We start from the raw sequence: 10910 nt of genomic DNA on the forward strand, positions 1-10910 counted from the left end.
AGTTTTAATCCATTTAATAGATGCCATGCTAATGTATGTTTTTTGAGGTTTTTAATCAAAATTTCATGCAGTACCAGGTCAAATGCCTTGAAGAACTCTAAGTTTATTTCTTCAATATCTGTACCAAACACATTCGTAATATTATTAGAAAGATATCATGTTAATCTGAAAGGATTTATTTTTTCATAAATCCATGTTTGGCGGGCCCCTCCCACCTGCCCTCTTAAGTCCAAGGTCCTCCGGCCTAAGTCCGCAACACAGTTCAAAGCTGGCCTTTTAAGACAAGGCCAAGGCCCTTCGGCCTGAGTCCATAACACTGTTCAGGGTTGTAGCGGGGACGCACCTCAGGAAGGGGGACCCAAGCCCACCTAATCCACCAGGTCCCAGCCCGGGGCCCTGTGAGTGACTGGGTAGCGGGTCACTCCCTCAGCGGGGCAATCTGGCCAAAACACGCCAAGATTCTCTGGGTGGGAGAGGCAGCTCCCGCTCCCGCTCCCGCTCCCGCTCCTGCCCTGGGCCACTTCCATCTGGTTCCCTGGGACTTCTTCCCCTGTCCTCACCCAGCTTGTTGTAACCTCCAGGCTGGCATCTCCTTGGCAGGCAGTCCCTGGGTCGCATCGGGTCGCCTCTGCGTCTCCTCCAGCCTCTCCTGGAGCCTCTGGCCGCCGCCGCCGCCGCCACCACCACCATCCAGGAGCCCCCTTCACAGGTCCTTCTTCTCCGGCTGTCTCCCCTGACTGAGTCCTTCCCCAGGCTTTTATAGTGGAGCTACAGCCCGGGCATGCTCGGTAGGGTTGTGGAGGAGGGGCCTCTGCAGCCAGGTAACCCTGGCTGGGTCCTGCAGGTTCAGTGCAGGACTGCCTCGCCCCGTCACACCATGTTGAATAGCATTAATTATATTGAAACAAAATACAGGACTATGTAGCACTTTAAAGACTAACAAGATGGTTTATTAGATGATGAGCTTTCGTGGGCCAGACCCGGGTCTGGCCCACGAAAGCTCATCATCTAATAAACCATCTTGTTAGTCTTTAAAGTGCTACATAGTCCTGTATTTTGTTTCAGCTACACCAGACTAACACGGCTACATTTCTATAATTAATTATATTATCCTTCTTTAATTCTTTACCAGTTTAGTGCCATATCAGCTATTCAATTATCTTGCCCTACCTCTATGTCAGAATGACAGTTCTATAATTATTTGGATCACTCCTTTACCCTTTGTAAATATTGGCACCTTAGTTTTCTTTCAGTCTTTCATAACTTCTGATTATTCCAATACTTTTAGTGCTGTGATTACTTCTTCTTTATTTATTAGTGAAAGGTCTAACATAGAATTCCATTAGGCTGGCTGTAACACTTCTTGAATTAGGAAACTGTCGCTTATAATGTTTAGAAATATAAAGGATATTTTAATATTGGCAGCATGTAATATCTAACATATGTCACTAAATATAAGTCTTGTGTGGGGAACTTTTTGTGGTCAGGGATCATTGACCCACAAAAAAAATCAGTCAAGAGCCACACACAAGTAAAAGCAAAAAAACCACCCTCACTCACCTTCTCCCCAATGAAATGAAATGCATGACCTTCAATTTTGCACTGTTGAAATTCGTCCCGTTTTTATTACTCCAGCTTACAAGGTCACCAGATCATCTTATATAGTATTCTGATCTTCCTTCCTATTGGCAATACCTCGCAACATGTTGTCATTGGCAATTTGTATTAGCTCACCCCCACTTTTTGTGCTGAGGTCAGTAAAAAAATGTTAAATAAGATTGGTCACAAGAACAATACCTGATGAACTCCACTAGTAACTTCACTTCTGCCTGACAGTTTACCTTTCTCTATGACCTGTTGCAGCCTCCCCTTTAACTAGTCCCTTATTTACCTTTCAATTCTCTTATTAATTCCAATGTAACTAAAAATTTGCCATGTGGAATTGTATCAAATGTGTTACTGAAATCCAGGTGGGTTAGATCAGTGGTTCCCAACCTTTTTTTATACTGCAGACTGGCTAACTCATTCAAAAACTTGTAGCGGACTGGTATACAAACATTTGCATATTTGTTATGATAATTAATTTATTTGCATATTTACATATTCATTATGGTAATCAATTTTAAGCAGTCACATGTTATTTTACATTGGATCTGTATGCACACAATAAGGGAACTGGAGGAAGATGGAGAAGAAGGGCAGATAAAAGGAAGAAGGGGGCAAGGAGTGTGAGCAAAAGGGGACCAAGCCAAGGAGAGACTGGGCTGAAAGCGGCAGGGCACTGACTCTGGCTCAGAGGGCTTCTCCCACCTTGTCTCCTCACCCCACCCCAGCCTCCTGGATAGTGGCAGCCCCTGCTCAACCCCAGCCACCCTGCCCAGGGGTCCCCAAGCCAGCCCCCAGGGCTCAGCACAGCCAGGAAGTGGTAGTTCCCTGTGTGTTCATGCTGGCTGGCCTGGGAGCAGCTGGAGGCCAGGGGGAACCTCCTGCTGAGCGGGGAGGGAGGAGGGAACTGCCCCGCCATGCCAGCGTGGGCAGGAGGAGAGTGGGCTCTTGGGGTGGCTGGTTCCTCAGTCTCTCCTCCTGCATGAGAAGTGGGGTGGTGGACTAGCCTGGGGACACCCAGGAGCACCTCCTCTAGCCGCACTTGCCCTCTATGCAGCATTGTTCCTGGCCACTGGAACAGCCTCCCTTCACACGGCTCCTGCCCCGGCCACTGGAGCAGCAGCCCGCCCTCCACACGGCCCTACCTGCCAGGCCACATACTAGCCGCTGGAGCTGGAACTGGGGCCCCAGTGAGGCTGTCCCCAGCAGCCGCAGCACACCAGCTCAATTATCAGCTGCACGGCCACGATGCCACGCCACTTACAGGGAGCCAATCATCAAGCCGTGGGGGCATGGTCTAGCAGTGTGCCATGGCCCAGCAGCCAGCGGTTCGTGGCCCAGCACCAGTCCATGAACCAGTAGTTGGGAACAACTGGGTTAGATCTAATTCACTTTTTGTGTCTAAAAAATCCATTATCTCTTCAAAGCGGATCAAGTTGGAATGATTTAACTTTTGTTACACCATGTTGTATTTTATCCCAATTGCCATTCACCTGTATGTCCTTAGGTGCTTTCTTTTTTAAAAAAAATTTCCAACACACAGCCTACAATTGAGGTCAAACTAATGGGCCTGCAGTTTCCTGGATCATTTTTTTCCCCTTTCTTAAACATGGGAATGAGGATATAGATGTAGAAATTACTACATCGAAGTGGAAGTCAAACTCAAAGGATATGTCTACACTACCACCCTATTCGAACTAGGGTGGTAGTGTAGACATATCCAAACAGCTTAATGGAACTAAACTAGGTGGTGAGGGGAGGGGATTCAAGCACCTAGATGCAGCATTTATGTCCATCATTGCTGAGGATCACATGGGGCTATGCATGCAGTAGCTGCTTATTTCATCTATTTGGAGAGGTAAGCAAAGATGCTGGAGCTAAAGGGGTTCGGGATGCTGCAGCTCCCCCTGGTGTGAAATGTCTTCCATCAGATTCAGGGTCTACAATTTGGTTCAATGGCTCTCAGGACCTCCGCTATACAAAATGGTTCCAACACCACTGGAGAATCAGGGATTGCATGCCAAAACATAATAATTCTTTAGATCCATTAGTATTAACATACTGATTTGAACAACAGATATATTTAAAGCCAGGAAATAAGTGAATATAAATATTATTGTGACAAACTACACAACACATAGAAACAATGTAGTAAACTAATGTTGCATCCTTTATTTGGGAAGACAGGCAATTAAGTAGATTGCAGAGGTCACTGAGCTATGTCTAGACTGCGGGGAAGGAGAGGGTGTTTCGAAAAAAGGTAGACAAATTGCACTCCACAATTTGCATATTTTTTTCGGATTTTTTTTTTTTCGGAAGAGCCCTTCTTCCTCTTCTTCCCTGCCAGGGGAGTACGGCTAGGGTAGAAGACCCGAAGAAATATGTCCTGGTTAATGTAAAACTGCGACATGACCTTCATGAGGGAAGCAGGATGAGGTCTTAGCTACACCTTGTCTTTATTGAACAGTGTAAAGGAGCTCTGACACTGGGTCTTAATTTCAGATACCTTCCTGGCTAAGGTTATGGCTACCAGAAATGCCACCTTGTTTGACAAGTAAAGCAGGGAATTTGATATTTTTTAAACTTTCATTCACTTTATACAATTGAGCTTACAATTAAGTTAAATGTTTATGTCCAACTATCACAACAGACCCTGTAAATCCCTGCTAACTCCCCTCTCTCTAAAACCCCACACAATCACTCATGTCACCTCAAACTCCATCCACTCTGCCTTACATCTGTATACCCATTCTGCCATTCAACTGCATCTTTTTCCACTGAGTCTGTTATGTTCTTCGCTGCCAAACCTGCCTCCCTCATCTCTGCATTAAACAAGGATTATGACTCAAAGAAGCAGTTTTGTACCAGAAAACAAAAGTAATTGATGAATCTGGGCAGTTCATTCTAATTGAACGAAGTCATGCTAAATAAGAGAAATACTGTTTATGTGTTAAATTTTAAATGTTCAAAAATAACTTAAGGTTAAGATATGATCACACTGTGTGTGTGTATGTGAGTTTTAAAATTTTCTCACATTCTGTCTGACTTGCTTATAATTAAATAAAGAGTAAACTAAAAAGGAAGGAAAAGAGTCTTATATGACTGCTTTGAATAAACAATATTGTAACAATACAATTTATTAACATTATTAATAGTAATTAACACAGAGGAATAAAATAATGTTTAAGTCGAATTACTTCATATACTTCATACAAATGAAGTAGGTGAATTATAAAATAGAAGTGTTAAATACTTACATTTCTTTCTGTCAGTAAACTACCACATCCCCTCACTATGTTTAGGATCCTAACTCTGTGTGAGATAGACGTGAAAGTCACAACACTGGATCTCACATTCACTAGAAAATACTGTACAACCTGCAAAGTTTATTTTGTAATCGCTTTCATCTTCACCCCAGATACATTCAATTATACAATACTGTATATCTATTATCCAAAGATAGGCTATGTTTAGACTGCCGCTTTTTATTGGAAAAAGGTACACAAATTGTGCTCCACAATTTCTGTACCTCTTTCCGATATTTTTGTCAGAAGATGCTTTTCCAAAATTTGGCCCATCTACACTGGGCCAAATTTTGGAAAAAGCTCCTCTTTTGGAAGACCTCTTCTTCCTTGTGGAACGAGAAAGACAGGGCTTCCAAAAGAGCGTGTCTGCTCTTCTGCAAAAAATGTTGGAAGAGCAGACTAGTTCCCTGGATGCAGTTGAGTCTAGATATAGCCATAAGGTCTGCTGAACAGCTTGTCTTCCTACTAACTCATTCAAATTATTTCTTGATCACCAATTTTGTGCATATGAATATAATTTACATGGTGGCTGAAAGTATGAGAGAAATCTACCCAGATTCTCAAATTGTTCAGCATGTTTCTAGTCATTGTCAGTTTCTATTTTATTCAGCATTGAATCCATAAGTTTCTGGCAAGTTAACTCAAAATTATGGATTGGATTTTAAATTTAATTTAAAAACAACTAATTGGACAAGAACCATGCTTCTAGCTCATTAAAATATGACTGCAGATTGCTGCTAACTCAGGGCAAATATAATACTGTATGTAATATAATATTGTATCCTTGACATACATATGCACAGAAAAGAAAGCACATTGGGTTGGAAGATTGTTAATAAAAATAAGAAACTAATAGAGGCCTAAAGATATTTAACCCACTCTTGCATTCCTTTTTTAGCTGAACTAACATCTCTTATGCAAATGTTGAATATATTATACCATATGTAACTTTACAGTTGCTCTTCTAAACCTAATAGTTCTGAGTTTTTGAGCAGTTATAAATGTTTTAGTAAATTAAAAAAAATAGATTAATAACTAACAAATACCGCTGTAATTTGACCCTCATTCATTGCCTTAAATATATCAATGATGCTTTAAGGAACACTTTATTAGCAAAGTGACTACAGTAGTTTTAAAGCCTGGTGGTACTGAAGTCAAAAAATCTAGTCATTGCAGTTAGAAATCTGTAACTATACAACATTTTCACATAATTGTTACAGTATATTCACTCAGATTCTTTTTTTTAAGCAGCAGACACCTCCATAACAGAATAAACAGATCCAGATTCGAATCATCCCTGGTGTGGGTTCTGGCGTGTCCTAAGGGATAGGGCATTTGCTTGAGTGGCAGGTTTGAGTCCTGGGTGTCCCCCCCACCCCCCAACAAGAGGCAAGATAAAGGGTGCCCTGAGAGAAAGGGTGAAGCAAAGGGCAGTTTCCTTTTCTCTTCCATCCTTAACCAGAAGCAGGCTGGGAGCTCATGTGGAAGTGTAGTTCTGGCCTTCTGCTAAGAATTTCCACACCACATCCTGGGTGATAATTGTCTTAAAAGGAGAAGCATGAGCTAGGATGCCTGGACCCAGATCCCTATGCAATAGACTGAAGAGTAGTTCAGTTACAAAGCAGGAAATGTGCTGCATCCTCTCCATAGGTAGTGGATGTAGATGGCTCAGTCTGAATTTCTTGTGAGAGCATAAATCTCAGTGTAATTCATTTCTACCCTTATTGAGCTACTAAGGCAGAATTTTTCATAGTGAAAATTCAATAGAAAAGAATGTTATTAATCATTGACTTAACTATTAATGGACCAAAGTATTTAAGGAACTTTGGGTCTAAATAATTTGTCCCATCGCTTTGACTCAGACATGTTTGAAGATGTGCTTTATAACTCCTCTATAAGTAACTGGTGAGCAATTACATGCATGGAGGTTCACTATTAATGGACTGATCAGAGAAAATATATTACTGATCAATTAAATCATGATTAGTGACAACTATAACAGTGGACAAAATACTTTAACTGCTGGGCTTTCCGTTGATTTAGATCGTTATGTTTTGTGATTCCTGTTCAAAATTTCTCTTGTGCAAACATAGAAACAGATGTCCTAAAACACAAAATGGTCCAACCTTTTCACATAAAAAAAAAAATCCTTTGAGCCTAATTACCTTGCCTACTAGTACTCCATGTCCAATTTTACCTTTTAGGTAGGTTGACTGAGTATATGATGATACGTCAATTCCAGCCTTACTTCAAACATTCAGGGTATGTCTACACTACCCCGCTAGTTCGAACTAGCGGGGTAATGTAGGCATACCGCAATTGCAAATGAAGCCCGGGATTTGAATTTCCCGGGCTTCATTTGCATAAGCGGGGCGCTGCCATTTTTAAATCCCCGCTCGTTTGAACCCCGTGCCGCGCGGCTACACGTGGCACGAACTAGGTAGTTCGAACTAGGCTTCCTAGTTCGAACTACCGTTACTTCTCGTGGAATGGGGTTCGAACGAGCGGGGATTTAAAAATGGTGGCGCCCCGCTTATGCAAATGAAGCCCGGGAAATTCAAATCCCGGGCTTCATTTGCAATTGCGGTATGCCTACATTACCCTCCTATTTCGAAATAGGAGGATAGTGTAGACATACCCTCTGATATCTTGAGATCTCAACACACCTGTATATAAGTTAAAGATAGTGTTAATTACATTGATGGCTCTAGACAAAGGACAATGCTAGCTATAAAACAAGAATGTCCAGAATTTGGAATTGGATTTTGTCCCTCAATGAGTGCAGCCATGGTTGCAGTTTCTCAGAGAGCTGTGATGCTGCAGATTCCCGTGCACATTGTCCTTGCAGGAAATCTAGTCCCATGTCCCTCTACATGAGGACTTTTGACCTAGCCCAATTCCTTTCTACCACTGCCTCCTTTCCAGAGAAGAGCAATCAAAATTAGAAGGGTCTATGAGGGAAGATTGAAAGAACTGGGTATGTTTAGTCTGGAAAAAAGAAAACTTAAAGTGGACATGATAACAGTTTTCAAGGACCTAACAGGTTGTTATAAGGAGGCGAGAGAAAAAATATTTTCCTTAATCTCTGAAGATAGGATAAGAAGCAATGGGCTTAAAATGAAGCAAGAGAGGTTTAGGTTGCTAGGCAGTTGGTACAGTAGGCAGTTGTTATGTCCCTTCTACTTTTGAATAATTTCAGAGTTAGGATTCTGACACTTCTCTTGAGAGATTACTCAAGAGAAGTTTAACAGGAGCTTAACAGGCCTGGCTGGGAATTTTTAAAATATATAATACGTCTCAATTTGCCTTTGCTCATCTTCATTCCATTACTCCTACTTACAAGACTATCTGAGCAATACATGTTTTTCTCTCAAAAACGCCTTCTAATATTTGTAGGCTATGACCAAATCACTTCTCAGCTGTTCTTTAGGGAGGCCACGTTTAATTCTAACCTCTCTTGCAGGTAAGTCCCTTCCAATCATCTGTCTGTATTTTTCCATAACATCTATCACAATGGTACCTGAGCTAACTTATAGATAGATGATAACTCATCTTCCCCCGACATACCCCATTTCTATGTGCCCTCTAGTTATACTTTTTCATTTTCTTTGAAAAAGTGCAAAAAATTCTAGTGAAAATTTTACTGATATCTTGCAAATCCAGAATTGCATATGGGAATGAGAGTGATAATTTTACTGACCTCTTTCTTCTATGTGTAGAAATGCCAGTGATCTTCCCAGATCATATGATGTTCATGTTGATAATTCATCAGATTTACATTTGAGGCAAAGCAGGGGTTGGACACTGACAAATTTAGCATTTGTTGACAGGACTAAAACAAAATCCCATATATTTAGGGAAACTGTTTCTAGGGCGTTTATTTCAACATGGATGCCTCATTCATACTCTCAACAAATAAAAATTAAAAATCTGCATTGACTGGTAGCCCCATTTCCTTTTCATAGAATCATAGGACTGGAAGGATCTTTGAGCAGCCATCAAGTCCAGTCCCCTACACTCATGATAGAACCAAGCTCCCACAACCACAGCTCATGGCAGAGCTAAAATTCCACAACCACCCCAAGGCAATCTAATATATAAAGGAGAATGTTTGTATGTTTGTGCTCTAATAACTTGGACACTATAAGACCCACCGAAACCAAACTTTCCACGGGATAACCTTTCCTCCAGGAGAAGATTTTTAGGTACTTTTGGACCCCATCGGGCCCAATCTCAACCTGTAAAAATAAAAATAACCCCACCCACCCTCGGTCACATGCCCACTGCCTGTGGCCCGAAAGCTCCATCCGGGACTCGCCACACCCCCACGTGCACAACGGCTCGGGCATCTGTCCTGCCCCACCCCCCACGGCTACGGTTACCAGGTAATCTATAAAAAAAACCAGCCACACTTGATGGGGTGGGAGGAGGAACTGTCCGGGAGGGGAGCGGGGCTGGCCGGGAGGAAGGGGGGGGGCAGGAAGCAGCGCTGGTCAGGGGTAGCAGGCTGGCCGGAGGCGATCGGAGGGGGCGGCCAACGGGAAGCAGAGCTGGTTGGGGCGAGGGGGGGGGCGTCGGGGACAGCAGGGCTGGCTGGGGGAGATCAGGGGAGGGGCGGCCGGTGGGAAGCAGAGCTGGTGGGTATTTTTTCTCTTTTCCAGACTAAACACACTCAATTCTTTCAATTTTCCCTCATAGATCATGTTTTCTGGACCCTTATCATGTTGGTTTCTCTTCTCTGGACTTTTTCCAATTTGTCCACATCTTTCCTGAAATGTGGTACCCAGAACTGAACATAATATTCCAGGTGAGGCCTATATCAGCATGGAGTAGAGTGGAAGAATTACTTCTTGTGTCTTGCAAATACATCCCAGAATGATATTTGCTTATTTTCCTTTGCAACAGTGTCGTAATGCTGACTCATGTTTAGCTTGTGGTCCACTATGAGTCCTTGATCCTATTCCAGTCATTTCTCACTTTGTATGTGTGCTGCTAATTGATCCTTCCTAAATGGAGTACTTTACATTTTTCATTATTGAATTTCATCCTATTTACCTCAGACCATTTTCCCATTTTATCCAGATCATTTTTGAATTATAATCTTATCCTCCAAAACACTTATGACCCCTCCCAGCGTGATATCATCTACAAACTTCATGAGTGTATTCTCTCTGCCATTATCTAAATCTTTGATGAAGTTATTGAAGAGAACTGGACACAGTACTGATCCCTGCAGAACCCACTTGATATGCCCTCCTAGGGGGACTATGAACATTGATAAGTACTCGCTGAGAATGGTTATTCAACCCGTTATGCACACACCGTAGGGTTGTATTTTCCTAGTTTGTTAATGAGAAGGTCATGCAAGATTATATCAAAAGTCTTACTAAAGTCTAGATATACCACATATACTGCTTCCCCCTATCAGCCAGCTAGAAGGAGGGGTGGGTGTGCTCTCTACAATTGTTTAGCTCTGCAAGGTAATTAACTGTTAACTGTTGATATGTAAATACAGCTCAAGAGAGAATAAGAGGTGTGGCTATGTAAATCCCATTCAGCCAGGGCTGATGGAGGGTCAGTGTTGGAATGGAATGTGGAGAATTGTAAATAATTTGGGACTGTTGTGGGGGTCACTAATAATGCTACCCCTAAATGTGGGAATTGTAAAACATGCCACCAGTGCTTGCAGGAGAGACACCACCATCATGGTTAGAGGTCTCGGAGGAACAAGCCTCCCTCCTTCCACAGTTGAGTGAACTGAGCTGGGGGGAAGGGTTAAAGGGCTTGAGTCAGCCTGCTTCACACCTGCCAGGTGTGAGCTGTGAGACTGGCCCAACCTGCTCCTTTTCCCCCTTTCTTTTAAGGACAGACCTAAAGCAGACTCCCTGAGGAGTCTTTTCTTTTGCTAGTCCAGTGGAAGCAGAATTCCTTTGCCAGTCCAGCTGGTGGCTAAAGAGTTAAAATCACTAAGAGCTAAAACCACTGGTTTGGCTGAGAGCC

The sequence above is a fragment of the Pelodiscus sinensis genome, chromosome 3, assembly GCF_049634645.1.
Source record: "Pelodiscus sinensis isolate JC-2024 chromosome 3, ASM4963464v1, whole genome shotgun sequence".
Lineage (NCBI taxonomy): Eukaryota > Metazoa > Chordata > Testudines > Trionychidae > Pelodiscus > Pelodiscus sinensis.